Source organism: Taudactylus pleione, unplaced genomic scaffold (assembly GCF_031769625.1).
Source record: "Taudactylus pleione unplaced genomic scaffold, aTauple2 ptg000018l, whole genome shotgun sequence".
Lineage (NCBI taxonomy): Eukaryota > Metazoa > Chordata > Amphibia > Anura > Myobatrachidae > Taudactylus > Taudactylus pleione.
This window is the reverse complement of record NW_028284420.1, coordinates 17,283,457-17,307,346: the sequence shown is the minus strand read 5'-3', so window position 1 is coordinate 17,307,346 and position 23,890 is coordinate 17,283,457. Positions and strand designations below refer to the sequence as shown.

Here is a 23,890-nt window from a genome sequence, read left to right as displayed (position 1 = left end):
CTGTAGTCATATAGAATAAAACGGCTGGTAAGATAACGCCTATATTACCTTATCAGTCGTTTTATTCTACATGACTACTGAAAGGTTCTATTATCCACTATTCTCTTATAGTGCTTTAGTTATATTACAGCAGTACAGACAGTACATGGATATTATATCAAGAAGGTCAAAAGAAAACAGAAATAACTGTTTGGGTAAATAGTTCGGAATAATGGGAGCATAAATAAAGGGACCTATAAAACGAATGAAGTAAGGTGGTTCAGTTACCGTTAGCATTTCGGTACCATCCCAACTGACTGCTAGATGGGGCCCATGCTGCAGAGCTGATTATCCGGCACCAGTTTTATGTCCGGTTACATTGCAAAGTTCAAATGACTAATTACTGTTGTAGAATTTCTGCCAAATAACACTTTTATTCACAGAAACAACATAAGGTTTTCAAGGTTAGAAGCTGCTGCATACATAATTGTGGCTCTATATAAGTTTCTTGCTGGAAAGAAAGCTGCTTTTGGATCCCCCACAGTGTATTTTCTGTACACAAAGCTTAGGGTGGACGTATCGCCGTGTAATTAACTAAAGAGTTTCAATGATGCCTTTTGGTGTGCAGAGAAACCTTACAATGTGCTGACACAGGCCACATCAAGGTCACAGTCAGGACAAGCTGCACATTGTCTGTAGGATGTGACAGAACATGCACCCGGGCCGCTCCGCTCTGCAGTGTCATTTGAATTGTGCACTGCTACAGACAGACTGCTTGATGCACGCAGGGTTGTCCCAGAGACCACACGCTGAAGCACTGTGCTAGTAATTCCGAGATGTATCACACTCCATGCTGTGCTGCAGGCTTTCTCAGAGACCAGCCTTGGGATTAGTGAAGATGATTATGAAAAATTAAACAGTGTCCTTATATCATGTCTTCTAGGCAATGCTACTTCTTATAGCTTTGTATCACAGCAGCAAGAAAATTGCACCCATGTGGAACCTGCAATGGCGCTGCTGCTTTAACCATTTCATTTGGATGTAAAATGTAAGATATATCTGCTACTAACACAAGCACTTGATGTAAAAATGCAGCATGTTCAGTTTAATACTGTACATGAGTACGCAGAGTGGGAAAATAATAATTTTTATAATGGCAAATGGCCTAAAAACTTTGGGACACTCTCTACACCTCTGTTCATTTTATGAATGCTCTGTCTAGGTATAGAGCAGCGAGCTATGGCAGATCAGCACGCGTTGCAACTGTAGATTGTTGTAAGGCGACACTTGACAGCTTAATTATCTCCACAAATAAACATCAATGCCCTGCCTGATGAATCACAGTAGCAAGACATATTTTAGAACAAAATAAAATATACATAGGCCTGGACACATTCTATCTTACTAATTACTCCTGGTAATATTTAAAAATAAATTCATCTTTATATACATACTAGCTAGCGCTTTTCCAAATGTCCCTCTCAGCCTTTACAATACATCAGCAAATGTTATCAGCGAGCCACCCATCGCATCCTGGCTGTGGAATCAGTCACACAATGGTGGCCACTGCACCCCAGCTGCTAGTTATCCACAGGCAGGCTGCACTGCAGTGCTGAGGCTTTCCCTCCTGCAATCAGACGTGCACATTTCTGAGGCTGACTCAGCACAATAGTCTTTTTTTTTTTTTTTTTATGGGATGATCTGCAAATAACGTTTTCAATTTATTCTAAAAGAGAGCAATTCATTAAAGCTTCCCCATTCTGCATGTCTTCTGTCACCTCAGCCAATGGAATAAGAACTTTAATTATTGCCAACCACTTTAGCCAATGTCCAGAACAGTTCCTAGTTTTAATCAAACAAATGCCAACACTCTACCATTGTTCTGGGTAATGTAACAAGGAAAACTATCAGTATATTTGAAAAAAGGTGTTTATTATTATTATTATTATCATTTCACTCATAGCTAACATAAACATGTAACGTCCCAGCATTTTACACACTTTGGGGGCGATTCAAATGTTTTTTTGGTCGTGCTAATTAATGAGCGCCCAGTTTGATATTCAATTGTTCTGGGTGCTCATTAATTATCGCCCTCTTCGCCGTCTAAAAGATGCGGTTTAGCCGTCTAAAACGGCTAAACCTGTCTTAATTTCTGGTTAGGGCGCGCTATCTGCAGTTAGCGAGCCCTATCCAGGGTGTTTCAGACACATTTCTGCGCGTGCACTCCTGAGTGCGTGTAGAAATGCTGGCGCCGGCGGCTGTCGCGCCCTGACAGAGCAATAATTGAATTGGCGCCGGCAGAACCTTTGAATCGCCCCCTTTATGCACTATTAAAAGTGAGTGACATGCCAAGAGAGCTACATTAATAAAGGTAAAGAGCATATTCCACTGTACTATACAGACATGTAAGCCCCATCCTGTAAATTGTAAACTGTAAAAATATGACCATCAGTTGTTACATATGTAATGAATACTGGCCCTGATTCAGAGCCGGACGCTCTGACAGAGCGCTCGCTCTGAATCAGGGCCGTCCCTCTGAATTTAAGAGCGGCCTCCTGGCCGCTCGCATAGCTGTTTGTGACCACCGCGACCATCGTGGTTGCGACGAGACCCTTGCGGTAGGGTCTCGTTGCCGCAAGCTCTGGAGTGCTTTTGGCTCTATCAGAGCCAAAAGCACTCCCACTGACATCACTTGGGAACGCCTCCGTCTGGGCAGCCACGCCCCCGGCATGCCCACCAAAGGGGGCGTGCTGTCAATCACCATCGACAGCACGCCCCCTTTGGTGCAAGACCGATAACGACGGCTTGGCCGTCGTTAATCGGGTCTCGCGCATGACGGAGCCGCCTCCGTCGTGCGCATGCGCACTTGGCCAATATTGACCCGCTTGCGAGCGCTGAGCGCTCGCGGGTCTGAATTAGGCCCACTGTATCCAGTCATGTAAATGGTAATGAGAATCATCACTCAGTACATTAGACAGGAACTAAACTTGGATTTGATAGGGTGCAATTTCCGTTAACCTGTGAGATCTCTGCAATTATGGCTGTATATTTAAGGCGACAATAATGGAAAAGGCAAAAACCAGCCTTGTTTTGCATTATAAATTATTGTTGTTTTAAATCTACAGCCATAATCATTGAGATTGCACCATTTCACGGAAATCACCCCCTATTTCATATACCTCGTAGGCTCCTTAATCCGGTCCTATAAAATGCACAGAATACGGATGTGTCCTCATAAACCTATCCATTTAGCGCCATATGGCACGAGACCCTAGCGTAATTCCCATGCTGTGCACTTTATCCTCAATTTTGATGCTTCTACTTTTGCATATAGTGTAGTAGGTACTTATGATCAGCTTTTCTGTTGCAAAGAAATGAGTGTAAAGTTGCAGATAAAGCATAACGATGTATGGCGCAGGTCACTCATATCGGACCTGTCTTTTGCCTTTTTACACAGACTGCATACTCTTTCCTCAATCTTGCTACTTTTGCATCTTACTTTGCTTACAGTTTACTAGGCATTTAAGATTAGTGTTTTTGTAGCAAAAAAAATGGTATAATGTCCCAAATTAAGCAGAAAAATGCATGGCACGGGTCACTCGTATTGGACTTTTTTTGGCTTTTTAACCTAGATTCTGCACTTTTTCCTCAATTTAGCTACTTTTGCATGCATTGTGTTTCTTTTTCTCAGTTTAGCTGAGTACACATTAGACAATATTTCTCCCGATCCGATGGATCGGGCCAACATATTGTCATGGTCACCTAATGTGTACCCACTATGTCGGGCCATGCGCGCTCCCGTTTGGTTGTCAGTCACATCGTCGGATCGTCCCTACATGCAGCTCAATCTGACAATGCGATTGACAACCCTATGCAGCGGGATGCAGCTGGGGCCGACATATTGGGTGGTCGAGCACCTGATCAGGTAATGTGTACGGGCCGCCCGATATGTCGGCACATCGCCGATGCAGTCGTCCTTTGCATCGCTGGTTACACACATCGTTCAGTGTGTTCCCAGCTTTAGTTTGCTCAGAGTATTTAGGATTAGAGCTTTGGTGCGACTAAGTTGCAAAGTCCAGGACTACAGTATTTGTCACAATTTGAGGATAGGTGTCTGTTTATACATCTGTAATATGACTCTTTCACTACAGAGAAATTCAATAAACCCAGGTATTTAAAATGCAGAGACGATTATGACAGTACATTAGAGATAATCACAACATCCACTCCTGTAAATTGCAAAACTGAACATGACTGGATATACACTACCATAGACAAGCACTACAGTATATTCGCATTTTTAAAGCTCACAGAAGAACAAAACTCAATTTACTAAGGAGAAACCCTATACCAATCCTGTAAAGTGCATAAAATAACTTTACTCGATGCACTAAACCTGCCCTTGTAAAGTGCACAGAATAACAGAACTTCATATGCTAAGGCTCTGATAAGTGTAGACAATATAATTGCCCAATACACTAGGTACATTAACCTAAATTTTACAGAAAACTATTATATTAGGGCAATGGGTACTGGGCACCCCCCGGGAGGATTAGGCTAGGGGAATGGGTGGTTAGGGTTAGGCACCCCCCCGGGAGGGTTAGGTTCAGGGTGCGGGGAGGGGGGTTCGGCTTAGGCACTAGGGGGGGAGGTTAGGGTTAGGCACCCCTAAGGGAGGATTAGGGGGGGAAAGGGTTAGGGATAGCTTAAATATTTACCCTGTCAGGATCTTCATTCTTCTGCCTTCCGGCGTCGGTATTACATCCGACGGGCTTTAGTCCGATGGTATGTCATACCGATTCCTTTGTAAATTGTTTCTGATTGACGCTTGTTACCTAAAAGGCAGGTCTATAACAAACTTGCTGCTTGTTGTGTTTCTAGCTGTGTATTCTGATTGGGCAGCGAGGGTTTCTCCCACAGTTCAAAAACATACTAGTAAGTTAATTCACTTCCTATGACCCTGGTACTTGTGTGGTAGATAAATTAGACTATACACTCCTCTGGGCAGGTGCTGATGTGAATGAGTAAACATTCTGTGGCCTATTTATTAAGTAATTCTGTCCTTAAAATATATGGTAACTGCTGTTATCACATGCTTAAGGGCAGAATTAAGTGTCACTAGACTGCACCAAGATACAAAGCAGGAGATATTGGAAATATTTTCTGCTTTGCAGTTGCCAGCCCTCGCAGCAGTTGTCCCTGTAGTTTGCTGTGGGGACGGTATATAAAGTGTAGCTATTCGGATCTTGCATGTATGGGCTAACGCCTTTTCCAGATGGAGTGAGCTTGTTAACTTCAATGGGGCAGCTCTGCTGGAGAGGAATATTGTGATCCCTCTCAGGTGGGCTTTAGCTGTCACCATGCTAATTGCCAGACTGCACATGTGCAACTGTCCCAACCCGGAAGTGAAGTGTTCAGGTTTACGATCACTTTATTTCTTACTGAGCGCTGGGACAGAGCCCATGTCCCAGAGACTAAAGTTGATACATTCCCCTGAAGAAAGATTCCTTATTGCTACAATATGTAATAGTCAGACTAAACAATGCTCTGAATTGAATAGCTCCGGGACCAACTTCCCGGCGCTATTCAACTCGCGCTGAATCGATTGAACGCTTACATCCTTTGAGACCTGATAATATGTGTTATTAGAGATCTTGCACAGGTCTTCACAATTGGGATTTTCAATGTATTCACACCTTGCTCTATGAGACCTCCATCAGAAAACCTGTGCTGGAAATTCGCTGTGAAACTGAGTGCACCAAAATCTATTTACCTGACATGACCAGATTTTAATACTTCCATTTCCTGCCAAAACACGGTAGAAAGAGGTATGCTCAAGAGATCTGAATCACTAATGTAACATATTGTAAATTACAGGGCCATAATTAGGGGTGTGCGAGCGGTGCAGCTGCACAGAGTGCAGCGCTCTGTGGGCGGCATCGCCGTTCACCAACAGCTCCTACATCTGGCTAGCACGGTTTCTGTAACGGTACCCTGCTGCCATAATCTCTGCAGCAGTGCCGCCTGGAATGCTCCAATGATCACAACGCTGCTCTTACAGCACCCCGGAGCATCCAGAGGATGCCCCAGGCATTGCTTAAGGCATCCGCTTCCCGTCGCCGGGTGCAGGCTAAGCCCCCTTCACGTGACATCATGCGGAGGGGCGTAGTCTGCGCCGGGAGCACTAGCTACAGCACTGGAAAATTATGGTGTGCATATGGGCAGGTGCATAGATCAAATTTGATAATCTTTTAAGGTATAATTTGCAAACAAATGCATGGCTCAGTATAGTAATTTATTTGGAGTAACACTGAGTTTCTTGTTTTATTGAAAAAACATCAATCATTTATAACTGCATAATGTTGTGCTTTCGTAAAATATATCCATACACATCATTAAGTATATAAGTTAAGGCAGGGAGATTGCGATTTACTGGATATGTTAGGGAAATTAATTTTAATTTACATTTTCGCATTTGAAATTAGATTATCTTTTGGGCCAATCGGGGTAGAGGTCTCATTAGAGTGTTCAACAGTTTAATGTCTGATCTCAGTTAAAGGTAATGCTGACAGTATCTGTATAGAACAGCTCTTGATTGGGGAAGACTGATTTCAAAATGACTCAATATATGAGGGCAACTTTAAGATTGTAAATGTTTTATTGAACTCTCATTCTGTCACAATATTTCAGCAAGGAGGAGTCGAGGTGATAGATTTACAGTGGTGTACTCATTTACAATAATAATGATTGGTCACTCAATTCTGTAGAGAAAGCAGTACGTGGCCGTTTTTACCTTTCTTCCTGACATTTAGACATACTGTAATATAAAAGCATACAAATATTACTATACCAATATGTCAACCGCCCATCTGTTGGAAGGGAAGCACCTCTTTTTAATTCATGCCCAGCAGGCTCCTAGATTTCTAAGAGCCCTGTGGATCCTGACAAAGGGCCTGATTCAGCAAGGATCGCAATTGCAAAGCTGTACGCAGGCATATACTGTAGTGTGTAGTGTACGCAGGCAGCTTTGCAATAGCTATCCTTGCAATATTGCAAATGCAGCAGGAGGTGTATGACACCCCCTGCTGCATTGCGATCCCAGCACTGCAACAGAGGTCATAGGCTACGGCCAGCTGAGTAAACCTCAGCTTACTCAGGCTGGCTGGCTTGCGAGCGCAGGACACTGTGTTGATCAATGCAAATCCTGGGCTAGACTCTCCTGGAGAACAGGGCGTACACGTCCCCATTTCTGGGAACGGCGGTCTACCCTGCCCCTGCAAGGCCCCTTAAATGCCTCTGCCTGTCAATCAGGTAGAGGCATTCAAGGGTTTGCGTGCATCTACGCATGACCCATTCTGCACACTCGCAGGATGGGCCCTGCGCATGCGCAGATTCCCAAAAATCAGGAATCTGCAATCAGCAGTGAACTTGAGAGGTGGCCGGGGAAGAGGATATGATGAGGAGATTGTCACAAGCCGTTGATTAATGCTATCTTCAAATGGTGTTAGCCTCTTTAGGGTCAATGTATAAAGCAGTGAAAAGAGTGGAGAAGTGGACCAGTGAAGAAGTTTCCCATAGCAACCAATCAGCATCTGCCTATTATTTTATATAATGTATTTGATAAATGCTTCCTCAAAGCTGATTGGTTGCTATGGGCAACTTTCCAACTAGTCCAGTGCTCCAGCCTTTCACTGCTTGATACATTAACCCCTTTGTGTCTATGGAGGTATTCTCGCAGAAGAGGGATCTTCCAAACACTTGACGGTGGCTTCCTTCATCTGCAGTTGCCAGTTTTGAAATATAATGCACCGCATGTGTGACCTTATGTACACTGTCAGAGAAGATAGCAATAGCCCTGGGGAAAAAAATAACACATTTCGTGCCAGGACAGCATTTATTGATAACTAGGAGCCCTAGAGAAATTAGTTCTTAGACCCCATGCTACTTATACATTTATCTGAACAATCGCTTCACTAAAATGTCCTTAATGAAAGCGTTTTACCTTCTCAAAAATAACTAGAATGCAGACACTTCTTAATAAATAAACCAAAAGCCAGCGAGTTGTGTCATTTAAAAGACAACTGAAGCCAAAGATTAAAATGTGCCGTTATAAAACATGAAGCTAAAATAGATGTTATCCAGCCCTGTTCAAAAAGTGAAGTGGGACTGATCAATTTCTCAATTCTATTGCATATAGCCAATGGCACACACTGCATGTTTAAGACACTGCCCTAAATGGAACTTATTTAGCATAAATACCTGAAATTGTAAAGTAGATTATTTAATAGAATGCGGTAATAAGGATATTATTTTTTGTCTTTTTTTTATCATGATGAAAAAAATCCCACTTCTCTTTAATTTACCACTGACATCGCGACACTGTCCCATCGATAATGGCCTGCAGTGATATGGATTTACTTGATGCTTGGCCAGCCTCTAATGATATGCGCATGTGGAACACACAATGGAACAGAAGCCTGAAGTCCAGATGTGGGCTTTCTGTTCCACTAATAAATAAATAGTAACACAAATACAAATAAATGGAAAACCATTACAATTTAAAAAAAAATGTTCTGCTATTTCTAAACTCCCAAAGGCTAGATCTCAACCTATATGGCCAGCTGTGTGCAGACATGTTGATAAGTGTTCTAGGTGCCCAATTGTTACCTGCATTTATTTTGCTCTCTAATACAAAGGCTATCTTATGCAGTATATTACTGGCAGAAGTGGCCTTACTTGCTCTTTCAAATTGCCAGATTTATGATATTACACAAATCCAACGTGATTGAAATGCTGTGAAAATTAGTTGCACACTAATGCTGGGTTCATACACCTGAGCAATGAATCGTCCGTCCACCCGATGGGCCAACTAATTCAACGATTTGGCAAGTTACATCGGCATAAGCTGTGCTGCACATCCGACCAGATATGTCGGTGAACGGCTTGGTTCACAGACATATCATTAGTACACACCCACAGATGCACTATGCGATATGTTGTTCATTGGCTGAACAAACAAAATTTCACATAGTGTTTTCCCAGCATTGCAGTATCATACTGTATAAGGCTCGCCAATGTCCTTGCATATCTGCTGCTGGGGTCATCTGTCAGACTGGTTTTTCAACATGCTAGCTCAAATCAAAATTGACTCAGTGAAATTTTGATTGTCTAAGATGTGGCTATACACAGTACAAAGCCCTATCCAAAATCTCAGTTGGTCACATGCTGTGATATTGTAAATGATGCTGGCTAATTGACATGATTGTATAATATTTGAACCCATAAATTGAATGCTAATAGACATGCTTTAAAATATGGTTGAAAGAAGGCTTATATTGATTAACAGTACACAAATGAAGATGGGTACTTATGTGTGTAGTGTCCCAGTGGGTGAGCACCACTGACCTGCGCATGCATAAGCTACGGCGGAGGGATTGGGGGCATGGAGAGGGATCTTTCGGGGATTTCCACGAAGAGAAGCCCATATACTTCTATAGGCAACATCATCAATTGATGGCATTGCCTCTCAGGCACAAATTCTGTAAAGTTTTGCTTTCTGGAGCTTGACAGGCTCGTATTTACAATGGGTGCAGGGGGGGGGGCCCGCACCCATATTATACTTACCTCTCCGGAGTCCAACGTCGGCGCCGGTGTCAGCGCTGTAAAAACTCCTGGAAAATGGTCGCAGTGGCCATTTTCCCGTCGTTTTGCGCATGCACTCTAGTGCCCAGAGTCTATCAGTGCCGCACTGTCCGCTCTGCGCTCAGTGCGCTGCTGGCTGCCGGACTGATAGAACGGGGCCCATGACAGAGACTGCACACTATCCCCCTCCTCTCTTGAAACACCCCTGGAGCCTGATACATATGGGGATTGCGACAAACCTCCGAAAACTGCAGTTTTCGGAGGTTTGGCCGCATTTTACTGCTTAGTATATCACGCCCTAAATGTTTAATTGATTTGCTTGCCTAACAAGTAACAAGGTGGTGCACCATTTCTTCTGAGCATCTTATTTGCCAGGCCCAATTTAGTCACTCCCTTCCACTACCTGTTCAGTAGTCAGTTCTGCTGGAGTGGAATAGACAATGATGTATTATAGCACTTTGACGTCTTTCATGTGGATGGCTGGGCAGTAATGCAATCAAACACTCTTCACTTGAGTTCTGGTGTTTCATTCTTTGGCTTCCTGTGGCAGAAGAACTGACTAGTTGTAGGGTGTCCGTGGATGATAGTGGCGGAGACCTTAGTCACCCTGAGGCCTGATAGTTGGGATGGTGGGTTGTAACACTACAACTGTATTTTTAAGTTCTCATTTAAATGTCACACAAAGTGACATTATAAGAAAATTAATTTCACACAGTTTGCACAGCAATTTAAGGTGTATGTGATATCTACATCACGATTATGAAGGTTTAAATGCTATATTACTGAATGAAAAAGCTCATAATCACAAACAGCTTACACTTGGTTACATAGTTAGGGAACTACTTAAACGGGATGCAGTTAAGAAACCGGTGGTCGGGATGCCAGCGGTCGAAAATCCCGGCGCCAGAATCGCGACCCAAAGCCAGAATACCGGCACAGGAATCCCGGCATCACTTGAGATGCCGACGCTGGAATTCCGACAGCCGGCATCCCGAACGTAAGTATAGTTGGGCGGGTTAGGTTTAGGCTGTGGGGGGGAGAGGGGGTTGTTAGGGTTAGGCTGTGGGGGAGAGTTAGGGTTAGGCTGCAGGCAGGTGGAGTTAGGTTTAGGCATCAAGGGGGGAGGATTAGGTTTAGGCCCTAAAGTGGAAGGTTAGGCTACAGGGGTGGAGGAGGGTTAGGATGCAGGAAGGACAGATGAAGGGGGGAAGGTTAGGATACTTAGCAAGCCCCTGTCGGGTTTCTGAGCCTCGGGGTGCCGCTGTCGGTCTTCTGACCGCAGGCATCCCGACTGCCAGTCTCCCGTATTTATTGCTACATAAACATATAGGTATTTTGTGTGAATATGCACTGTGTATACTTAGAACAATGGACGCAGGCATGTGCGCCAATGGAGATATGCTTGGTTCTGCTACTTACACCTTTCTACGTCACGAAGGAGGATAGGGCATTTTAAAATAAACCAAGTACAAGAAGGGCGTGTTCACTGAACTGTGGGCCTGATTCAGACCCGCTCGCGAGCGCTCGCAAGCGGGTCGATGTTGCCCTAGTGCGCATGTGCACGACGGAGGGAGCTCCGTCGTGCGCATGCATGAGACCCGAATAGCGACGGCCAAGCCGTCGTTATGGGTCTCGCACCAAAGGGGGCGTGCTGACGATGGTGAGTGACAGCACGCCCCCTTTGGTGGGCGTGCCGGGGGCGTTGCTGCCCAGACGGAGACGTTCCCAGTGATGTCAGTGGGAGTGCTTTTGGCTCTGATAGAGCCAAAAGCACTCGTGGGCTTGCGGCAGCGAGACCCTACCGCAGGGTCTCGTTGCAAGCCCGATGGTCGTGATGGTCTTGACCACCGCGACCATCTTTTTGGCCGCTCGCATAAGCTGTGGGTGGTCACCCACAGCTATGCGAGCGACCAGGAGGCCGCTCCAATAATAGGTAGGCCGGCCCTGATTCAGAGCGAGCGCTCTTGTCAGAGCGTCCGGCTCTGAATCAGGCCCTGTGTACAGACGTAGACCGAAAAAAAAATGTTGGTCTGGGAAAAACATATTATTTGCAGGTGGTTAGGGACAGGTGCAAATAGCGGATGATGATATTCGCTGTCGCTAGTAAATCTCTTTCAGTTTGCTATTAGCGAACAGCGAATACTGGTGTTTTCATCGTCGCATTTTGTGTGTGTGTGTGTGTGTGTGTGCGCACACTAGACTGAGTAGTTTTTGCTGTTTTAGAGATTTTTTTTGTACTTCAGACTTTTATTGCACATAAAATAAGTGGTTTACAACATAAGCACTTATGCTACTAATAACTAGAACGTATCACAAGCTCTGCATTTGGCCGGAAACATGTTATTTTTGCATTCATCTTTATCAATTATCAGTACACTCATGTATGGCCAGCTTTGCATCAGCCCCATAAAGTACTAAATACCTAAAAGTGCTGGTCACAAAAGTGCAATACTGTTAGTGCAGTCAAGATTGGGCTTTTCAGCAAAACTATCAATCTAGAATGTCAGTATTGATTTAGGCCACTTGAAAACAAATCACTGATCGATCAGGTTTCCATACTCTAACCCACCCCCTTCACTCATTAAATCTTGGGAGGCTGATGTGATGGGACATTTATCCTGCCAATCAAAAGTGATATGTAGTCATCTGTACAACTCTACGCTTCTCAAATCTTATCTTAAGAAAACAGAAATTAGACCATTTTGATAATAGGGTCGAAACGTTTTCGCTTGCAAATGCAGCCCACATAGGTCTCCAGGGGGCTATTTATGAAATGTACCAATCTCCAAAGCTTGGCTCCGATAACTAACACCATTGTAACCTATAAGATACATTTCGAATTATTGTTAAGGAGAAGGATCCCTTTCTGTTAGCTGCTACTTGCACATGCGTGATCCAATTACCACAAATGCGCAATAAGAATGACGATTTTGAACCCAGAATGAAAATGATCACAGAAGTGATCACGTTACTTTGTGCACTTTGCAGGGACGGGTTCCTATCAGAGACCATGTCCCTGCAGGTGTTCTTTGATACATTGCCCCAATAATTAGCATGTTATAGCTATGTTATGCATCAATACGAAATTATAATTTATATTCTCGGGGCTACATTGCAATTATTAATAAATATGCCATACAGCATCTGGGTGAATCTTAAATAACTTTGGACTAGTTTTCGTTTTATATAATTTAAGGAGTAAACAAAAGTCTTTTTAGGGACGGCATGCTTCTGCTTGTGTTGGGTATATTACTTATCTCTCAGTTGATTTGTCTTTATTCAAATTGTTTAGTAATAAGATTTATTTTTATTGCTCAAACCTGTTTTGGTTTGTCATTTTATTCAATAAGTCTTTTTTTGATATCTTCTAGTGGATCAAAGTTCCTTATAAATTTTGTATATTTGTTTATTGCAGTTTTCAAAATGTAAAATGCCAATAAACATAGAGAACTGTGAAATAAATCAGGAAAATAAGTGTGAAGCAAGACCTAAAGTTATTGCAGCAATTATGTTATACTTTCTACAGTATATTCTATTGTCTTTCTTCCACCAAAATTACCTACATTAATACAGTTTATCCAATACATTTTAATGGGCCAAATTTACTAATATTACTTCTTCCTGCATTTTATACTGCAAACTTTTCTTAGATACAGGATTTTAAACTATTACAGTACTGTACTGTATTTGGTTATTTTTGTTGCTTTTTTGCATTTTACTGCAAGTGTTCAGTACAGTAGTTAATATTTTAATAAATACATTCTAAATACAGGATACAGATCTGGATATTTTTTGTTGAGATTAGAAAAAAAATACATTTTATTTTCCCCTTCAAGATTACATCTTTTCAGCTGTCTATTTTTCATGCTATGTCCACTATATGTGTAGACATTTTACATGCTACAGTAAACAGTTTAATACAGTAAACCTCTGTGGTCAATTGCAAATAGCTTTCTGCATTTTTGCCCCTTATTTTACTTAAAGTTTCAGGCCCAAATGTAGTAGCACGTGATTTGAGGATGCCGGCACAATACCAGGTTGGCGTTGCCTAAAAATGTACTGTTGCTTTAAATCTTGGAGCTAGTGTATGTCACTTGAATCGCGGCGGTGCCCACAGTATCATAGGCTACTGTATTGTATTTGGCCAGGGTGTTTTAGACCTTTGCATGATTTTACACCAGTTTTCCCTGGTTCAGTAAGAAAACATGACATGGGGGTTGAATGTCTTTGAAAAGGAGGTGCAAAGAGATAGGACATGTTAGACTCAAGCCTCATGCCTAATAGCATCAATTTCATGTGTTACATTAGCTTTTTTTAACACTAGTACAATGCTATAGATTGTAAGCTTGTGAGCAGGGCCCTCTTACCTTTATGTCTGTCTGTTACTACTCAGTTTTGTTCTATTAATGTTGTTCCATTCACTTGAGCTTACTGAAGTGGACATATTGGAGAAGCCTAGTTGACCCCAGTGACCTCCAGAATGCAACCCAAAATGCTATAAACAAATGAATGTCAAACAAACTTGCGTTTTTGATGGTGTTTGTACTTGCGTTTTTAATGCAAATAAGTGCCAGAGGACATCAGGTTTCCAGGCAAGGATTTTCATTAAAAACACAAACAACAAACCATATTTTTTTTAACCACTACTGCACAGATTACGAATGTAACTATGTTTCTGTTAAGGATATTGCCTCTTTGTACATGACCTAATGTGACTTACTAAATGAGCATCTATTTCTTTCCAGCCATGTCTTTATATTATCAGGCATAGCCTTTTACATTGCCATTGCTCTGGAATATGACAAAAGTCTGCACTCTAGATTCAATTTTGTCCAATACAGTAAACACAGTAGAGATGAAACATATTGCGTGGCAGCAAATGTAAATCTTCCTGGTTGTATAAAAACATGACTGAAAAGCACAGAAGTAAACCGGAAGGTAAAACCATACATTTAGTCAAAGGGACCTCCAAGGTGTTTAATGTAAGTAGATGAAAACATAATCTATTTTTTCAACTGCATACAAAGTCACTATGTGGAAACTCCTGAATTCTTTACACTGCAGTTTGACACTGCAAATTACAAAACGGTTACTCTAACAAACATTATAGACTGTATAATCATGCAAAATGAATATATGTTGGATTATACATATAAATTTTTCACTGTAACGAGAACTTGCACATATCACACTACTTACTGTTTGGAATATAAAGTTTAAAAAATATTCCATTCATCTATCAAAATCCCTTTAAATGTACAGACCAGAAAACGTGTTTGGCCCACCCGTCTTTGCTCATTATCTGATAACAAAAGCACAAAAGGGAGAAGGCAGCTAGTAATGAGCGTAGGCCTGTGATTTTTACAAATATAAGCCTGGACAGCGAGTTTTATCCTGGTGGAGCCTCTCTCTGGCCCTGCCGCAGTCAGCTCTTTGAATATTTAATGTCCTGATGAGCGGTTCCACCTGCTGACACAGTCAAAGTAGTACAACAGTACACACATGAGTACAAGATCATCAATTGACTCTTCGCACAGTCTGCTAGGTCAGGATTTTTTTCTTTTCTTTTTTTTATCTTTTTTTTTTATTATTGATCCCTTCACTAATGGAGTGAAACACAGGGAGGTTAATTTCTATGAACAGGTTAAGCAGCTTGCAGGTGTATTGATAGCTACTAAAATAATTCCACTGCAGATTATTTCTGAAGATTTTGAGGACACTGCATCTCTCTGCTGTATTGCAGTCTTTGAAGGGTAAATCTAGTCTCTCTCTAATTACTGTAAAAAGGGCATTTTTTTCCCCATCTTGTGATGAAGGGTAATTTCTGCAAGATAGACGTAATGTAGCAATGTGTCTTTCTGCCTAGTGCACCTGCTTTTGCGCTTTGCACACTTTTGTACGCACATTTACAGCATGCATAGATTTACATTGTTCTCAGGCATTGCTTGGTTGCATGCCATGCTTTCCAGATGCAAAGTTGTAACATCATGTCCAGGAATTGCTTACCTTTGTAGTTTTATCCCACACCCCTCATTAATTCACCATCAATCCGATTATCATTAAATTTTGCGGATATTATTAAACTACAACTGACATACACATCTGGCGAGCGTGGGCCTCAGTGGGTTTATTAACACTTGAATTCCAAGCCATAACGTTAGCGTGCCTCCCCTTGATTCCCTAGTCTGAGCCACCTATCCCTGTTACTTACATATTTTTAGATTGCATAAATACAGTGCAGTTAAAATAGATGATTGTCAGTAAAAATGCTTACAGGTGTAATAAAAAAATATTTTGCAAGAGTTTGAATTTAGTGCAGATGTTTTACTGCTCATTGTACCCTATATTTCATTACTAAAGTCAGTGAAGTAAGGGGCAGAGAAATCCTGCTATATTTATGCATCCGGCAATTGCGTTTTTACTCCTTTACGTACTTTGCGACTCGCATTGAAGAGCAATGTGTGAGCCTAATTGAGCAGACAGCTTTGCAACTTTATGCCACCTCCACCATAGCTATAACAAATTGACATGTGCACATTCTGATAAGCTCTGACACCCCTTAAACAGAAGTAATAATTCTTTTGCCTCTCATAATTACTACTGAGAGGTCACCCATGTGACTAGAGCTATGGACCAATAGAGAAGCATGTGCCTGTAAGGGCATCCATGGCCTGGCTGCATGCATTATATTTGGTTCCGGATACGGGTTAGACTACAGTTATCTGAAGATATGAGGGATGAGGAAAGTGTATTTGTTTGCCTTGCTCTGGATACACAATAAAAAAGTAGAAAACGTTGTTCTTACTGACTATGTTAATATTACAATACACTGTAGTTCAGGCAATAGTCTGATTGCATTGCGGTGTTGCATTGTTTCTTAGCACATCGGATGTGATTGCGTGAGTCTGAATGTCATTGAGATTAAAGAGATGGTGATCATTTACAACCTATTTATGGTGAACATTCTATTTTCCCTCTCTTGCAGAAACTGGAGAGAAAAATGATGGGTGTAGTTTTAAATCCCGAGGTAGGTAAGTGCCATGTATTGCTCTCCTCCAGATCTGAATCTTTAAGTTGCATTATATATAGGCCGATATGGTCTCCAGATGAAAATGAAACACAGTGATGATGTAAAGTTCAACACATGCTTAGTCTATATTTGACATGCTTGCTACAAAAAACATGTCCAATGTCCTTATCTTACCCTATAATCTCCTACAAGTGTGCAGCCCAAACGTCTGTCGGTTCACCACCGTACTGTCCGGCGGATTCCGCTGCAGTGAATCCCCACCTGAGATACATACTTCTTTACATTCCACAGCAGTGGTATTTCCATATGGACATATAAAGAAGTATGTCCCCCAAACAGGGTGTGCGTCCTGCGGGTCCAAAGATTGGGGTGTTGGGTAGCTTGGAAATAGCTTAAACCTTTCACTTCTGGTCATGCTTGATAAATTACCTCTTATTATCTCAAATCTATGTTATACTGTGGATGCATTACATTTATGAGTATTTTAGGGCATAGTTCTATTTGGTATTACTACAATGTACGGCATATATAATTACATTTTATCACTCAGTCGCAGCAGAAGTGAATGACTAAACTGAAACTGACTTTTGTGTAACTTTTTATCATTTAGTTAATTTGGAAAGTTTTTTCTTGATTACTTCGTTATGAAATAAAAATGTATATGTGGACTACAGTGTACATTTGTAAAACAAGATAGATACTGCAATGCACACACACCTATCCTGGACTTACAGCAATCAGCCCCTTTGTACACAGTGCTGAATATAGCATTGGTACCACAATGTGACATATTACACTTCATTTTATTAGTTAACCCTTTCAATGGCACTAATCCAGCATCGCAATATCTAAAAATAAAAATAACACTGGCCAACTCGTAAGACCATACACCAAGATGGGATTTCCCCTGAAATAAAACCTATATTTTTAATAGAAATAAATTCACTGTATTTTCACACTCCTGAAATATGTGTAACAATTTTGGATTATTTTTGTGTTTTAGTAATATACTTTTTAAGTCTTTACAAATATATTGCGAAACAGTTTTATCAGCAAACAAATGTATCATCTATTTAAAATGCATAGACGTAACGGGGCATTTAATAATTCCTATACTGCTCCATTCATACGGCACATTGACTGATGTTCTTCTTTTAGAGACCGCACATGGTAATAACTGCGCACACATAAGCTGTCTGTCTACAGTTGCTATAAAACGTGCAGGCCCTCTGCCCATATAGCCTGTTTATAAATAACATTTCTAACAATTCATTTAAACCAGTCCAGATAAAACAGCACAGTGAAAAAATAAGAGATTAAACCGTAAACAAGATAAAAGTTACAGCACAACTATGTGTCTCAGTGCAGGGCAAGTATAGACCCAACTGCAAAGGGTCATGGCCCTTGATACCAAATGTGGTGCCCCTACTACAATTAGGTGTCACTGTGACAGCTGGCAGTAACAGCAGAGGTGAGGTTAACACAGCATGGGTAGGCAGACACAACAGGGTGAGCAGCAAACAAAGAAAGTAAGGGAAATTCTTACCTCTGGGGTCCGTAGATGTCACTGCAGCAGGCTGCATCTTTCCACACTATAGATGAAGGCTGTGCCCTCTGCTCTGATATCTTTTCATGTTAAATGTCATTTCATTTGTCCGGTATCTCCATAGCGGGACAGAATTACTACGTGAGCAGGCGTCTGAAATGAAATATATATCAGGATAGCATGGAAGGCAGGCAGGTTACAGGCCATGCATGCTGGTCTCTGTATCAGTATGTCTCTCTTAGTACTTAACACCAATCTGTCCCTTCTCTTTGTCTCTCCCTAGTCTCTCTCTCTCTCTCTCTCTCTCTCTCTCTCTCTCTGCTCACTCATTCCTTTGCATCTACTCTGAGCTTTAAAGCTCCCCTAACAATGTACAGTGAGTGCCACTAGTGAAAATGATGATCACACTGAATAGAGGACTATTATGAGCTGGATTTAGGCATCTGACTAAACGAGAGGTCACCGTGGTGTTTCCTGCTCACTCAGCACTGCTGTAATGGTATGCTCAGCTGGTCAACTTACCTGCCTCATTTCACTGTAACCCAGCTACCCTCCTCCCTGTAACATTACACACACAAGTCAGGAGAACTATGCAGATCAATAGCAATTTACAGGCTAACGTAGAATGGCTGTTTCAGTGTTAATGAATTTTGATGCTTCTGTTTCAGCTTTTTTTTTTATGAACCCTTTTAAAGAGGATGGAATAAAATTACCGTAGCACGCGGAGCACTCTGAATTCCTTTCTTTCACTGTTATTTTACATAGTTTAATCCGTTTTATATGGTAGAGGCACCAGAAATCTCTTCCTGTATATGGAGCTAATTGAGTCAATAATCTGATGCTTTTTCTACTGACAAGGGAATGTAGGATTGAATTCTTTCAATGGACTGTCTTCCCAAGGACTGATTAATATCTCTAATCCCACAGGAGTACAAGGAGTCTTCAGACTAGTTGTGCAGTTAAGGAGCTATACACTGTACATCTAGCAAAATGTATAGGCTTATATCAATATCTGTAAATACGATTGCAAACCAATAATAATTCAGTCAGCCATCTAGTCACTTGGGTGAGGTCTAGCATCCGTAAAATCATAAACTAAACAGACATAGTACGGCCTTATCTGCTCTGTAATTGAATATTGTGTAATTGATTACACTGCTCAGAAGTCTGTAATCTTTTTTTTTTTTTTTCCATTTACAAGATTTATATAGATAAATATTAATCAGGGAATAGGTTTAGTAGGGATTACCTAGATAGTCGGCTTTGTTGGCATATCTAATTTGCTAAAAAAAAAAAGGTATAGTATGTTTGTAAATAAAAAGTTTAAATTATGTAATTTTATCATCCGTTACGATACTATATGAGATTGGGAATACAGAGTGTGAATAACAATTACATCAGGGCATCTATGTGCATTGAATTAGTCTGCTCATGCTTTACTATTAATCCTTTCTGATCTAGATTCATTGCAGTCAAATGTTTTAGAGATGCTTACCAGCTTCTGCTGAACCTGCTCATGTTAGTTGTAGGGACTGCATGGGTCCTTACTAAATAAATGAAAGTAGTGTGTTTACAGCTGTAAATAGAAAATTATTTTGTGTTCTCTGTAAAGCCAATACTTGAGGCAGGAGATTTTCTGTTTTTTCTTTTTGCTATGCTGTTTTTCACCCCCCACAAATAGGGCATAAATGTCGCTATATATTTATTACCTAATATAATCTTCTGCATACAGTAATCTCATTCCCAATGTATGACACAAACCTTGCCATTATTTTAGACATTTTGTTACATTTCAGGATTATTATTTAGACACTAACGTTCTTTATAAAAACCCTGAGTATATATATCTTGGCTTAACAGAAGATAGTGAAAATAAACTGCTTCTGTTTAAGGCGAAAAGCCTGAATGTTTTCGACCAAGCAAACTGCTCAGGCATATTTATTTATAAACCCTGGACAGGATTTCTGATATTGTGCATCTTATATAAACTGAATAGTTAAAGATTACCACGGAATATTAGCACCAAAGTTCTGGTCTCAACCCAATAAGTTATCTAATTCCAGTTTAACAAACTATTTGTGCCATCCAAGTGTTATTTGCACTGACATATCTGTAGCAAAGAATTTCTAGATCCTAAAGCACCCGTGGTAAAAAGCTGTCAAACTCCCAGAAACAACTGTTTCTCAAGATCACTGCTTCCTGCAGGAACTTCTTTCACGTGCTTGTAGTATGTGCACCTCTGCAGTATATTAATAATGAGAATATTTATGAGAGCCGGCTTGCTAAAATAACATAGAACATGCAGCAACATAATTCAGCATGGCACGCATGGGTGACATGCTATTTTGTAAGCCACATCTTTTCCCTTCTTTACAGACTGGGCCCTCCCTGCGTTTTCGTCTACCTGTCACTTTACAGTATAGCTGTACAAAGCTGCACAATCCGCTTTCAAGCAAATAATGTTTGTTGGAAGAAATATTTTGCTTGGATTATAACTGTAACATAAATGTACCTTGTATTTAACATATGTCTTGGATAATGGATAGGGAGCATGTGTCTTCAACACTGTAATAACTCTGAGATCAAACCCAGTCTATATACATTGCAAGATCTGGAGTGTGTCTAATTTCAAATTTAACAAAACATCCTGTTAGAACCAATATAGACTCGGCTTTAAAAGATTATATACACTACAAAATAGCAAAAAGCATTATGCCAATAATCACTAAACACAGAATTTATAGCATGTCAGGTGTACATATCTACATAATTTCTGTCTCACATACAAACATACACGTTTCTTACATTCCTGATAATCCTTCGTGATGACTTACTGACATATTCTAATGTGTTTGCCACGTTACTATGTGTACACTAGTAGGTGTTGGTATATATATCTATTATAATAAATTAAATAGTCCTATATCAGTACATGAGACACGCTCTTATTAAATAACATTTGTTACAATAAGCCTGCTGTGACCACTAATTAATGTGGAATATGATTTCATACAGAGAATGTTGCTTATTAATTAAACAAACACTAAGCTCTTTCCAGGTTCTGTACAATACCCCCTGTCATGATAAAAGCTGTACTCAGCTTGGGTTAATCAGTTCTCTGTTGCAGCAGAGAACTGGGTCTGTAAAGCCACTGGCAATGCAGGGCCTCCACCAGCAGTGAACAGGTTAACCCTGCCCAACGATTACATGTCAAAGTTGTAAGATTTCAGCCTGATACATCTATTTCAGTTGCTTGCTCTGCAGAATTCTGCAATGAGTAATTTCATCCAACACACAGCCAACCAAAGCAGCACATTCATGCACCCCAGATGCAAAGCACACAGAGGGGAGGCATCCGATCCCAAGCAGTGATGCTCATCTGAAGTCACTAGGCAAGTTTGAATGGACCAGGTAATATTCTGTGCTAGCATTAAGAGCAAGCTGCTCTGGTGCAGCTGGTGGAAGAAAGAACAGCATAGAGAGAGAGAGACATACCCTGTTAGAAGAGTCTGTTGCAGCAGTGGAGTCACCAGAGCTCAGGCTGAAAGCTGAATCAGCTTTTGAGAGTTAGGGATGCATAGAGGAGGGTCATAGAATCACAAGGTAATATTATGCTGCAACCGCCTTCCCCTCTCCCAGAGCCAATCTCTAATGCAGGAAAAGAGAAAGAGAACAGGCCCTGTAATGGTATTAGTACACACTTTAAAAGAGAGAAAATACCAGCTTCCCCCCACCCCCTCACCGGCTTCTCCGCCTCCTCACCTCCCTCATAATCATCGCAGGCACCTCAACACTGCCCAATTCTTTTTGCATCCTCCCTGGAGATGTAATGTTGCGATGGATGATATAGAGAGTCTTAAGGATAAAGATCTCCAGTAATATGGGAAGTGGCACATAGAGGGGTGCTTGAAATAGAGGCAGCATTCACAGGCTCAAGGCTCCATGCAAGGAAACATTGCTAAGGAATGGGTGTCCACAGCACATGCATTGATGGAGGGTGCGCATATTTACTCATTGCAGTGTTGTGTTATTCTTGGCTTGGAGTGCTGTGTTATATGTGCAGTGTAAAACTTGTGCTATGGCCTGACTTCCTAACTGAATAAATAAATGATCACTATCGTTTAAATAATCGCCCGCTGAGAATGTCAGCACTCACGTGCAAGTTACAGGCCATAGTTTACAAAATTAGTAATTTCCAAAATTAGTAATATATATATATGTATATATATATGTGTTTTTTAAATGGGTCTCCATATGTCACTGTGGAAGAATAGTACACAATGAACCAGGGGGAAAGCGATTCAGTTTTATTCAGGTCATGAATGTGTGCTAGGCAGTAAGTGTATGTGTTAGGGATAGGGTTACAAAAACAGTGGTTAGAAAGGGAAACCACCTTTCAAGTGCGTATATTCCCAGCTAAGCACTTCAGTCATGCTGCGAATGACCTCCTGTGCCAGTGCCTCTCTGACCATATTTAGTCAGTCACTGTAAAAATAACCTGTGAGCTGTAGAGCACCAAGGCTGTTAGAGCGGTTACACTATCTCTCCCCTGAAGCCATTGACTACTAGACCTGCAAGCCTGGCTCTCTCATTGCCTTTTTTCGTGCTATTTTTAACCAGGCCAAATTAAGAGATGTCTCCTCTTGAATTTTCTCCTCCCTTATTTTGATCTCGATCCTCTGCTATGTATAGCAAGCCAAGCATTATGAAAGCACAGGGCCGAAGCCCCATGTCTAAATAGTAATCGGATGTAAACAGTAGTGCGTGAAAACATTTGTTTAAAAAAAAAAAGGTGCATCTGTTATTCTGTTTGTCGTATGCAGGTGACTTCTCCAGGAGCAAACTTTCACAATGGTACAAACGTTCGGTAATTGCTCAGTATGTATACTGTATTAGTGAGAAGGGTAAAGCTTCTGACTGCGTACAAGTTGGTCCCCAATGTAAAGGGTGTAACATTCCCTGTAAGGATGGACCCCATTGTAACTCCTGGCAATCCTGTAGTTTCCCACCCAAGTTACACAAGCTATGATTGGCTGTTGAGTTTCTCATGAGTTTGTAGCAATATTTAAGTTATAAATATCATTTCATCTCTTTCTTTAATATGTGCATGTAGACTAAACAGACTATTGTGCAGTAGTTTACAAACAAGAATAAAAGAGTGTAAAGGAGATGTTTAGTTCAGCTCATCCTAAAAATAACACATCAGATATCATGTGATAAGTATGCTAAGAGGCATTTACCGAGTAACTAAATAGCAGACAAATGAATGCCTGGTCTGCATACTATAACACACATTTCAGTGTAATGTTCAAAACTCATTCAAAAGCAAACTGCTCTTCATAGTCAGCTATGGAGGTTATCCTTACGGGATGGTTACGGCAGGCCGGTGCTGTGAATCCCGGCAGTGAGAATCCCGACGCTGGCATCTCGACTGGGTTAGAATACTGACGTCTACTGGTAAGTAGTCTAACCCTAAACATAACCCTCTCTCCCCACAGCCTAAACCTAACCCCCCCCTCCCGCAGCCTAACCTTAGCCCTCCCTCCTCGCAGCCTAACCCTCCCCCTAGTGCCTAACCCCCCCTCTAACACCAATACTTACCAACAGGATGTCAGTGGTTAGGATGCCGACAGCGCTGCCAAGAGAAATCCTGGGTCCCTGTACAGCAGCTTCACGGGGCCCCCATATGTGTG

General features: G+C 41.3%; 1 long non-coding RNA gene across 2 annotated transcripts in view; it reads right to left on the bottom strand.

Moving 5' to 3' along the window:
- The window catches only part of LOC148540695 (uncharacterized), a 71,466-nt gene extending 49,629 nt beyond the window's left edge, over positions 1-21,837 (bottom strand). For both annotated transcript variants that reach the window (XR_015869412.1, XR_015869411.1), the window contains exons 1-2: positions 21,693-21,837; positions 18,198-18,350 (exon numbers count right to left, since the gene is read on the bottom strand). This is a non-coding gene — a long non-coding RNA (uncharacterized LOC148540695). The remainder of the gene's footprint in view (positions 1-18,197; positions 18,351-21,692) is intronic.
- Between the last annotated feature and the right edge of the window lie 2,053 nt (positions 21,838-23,890).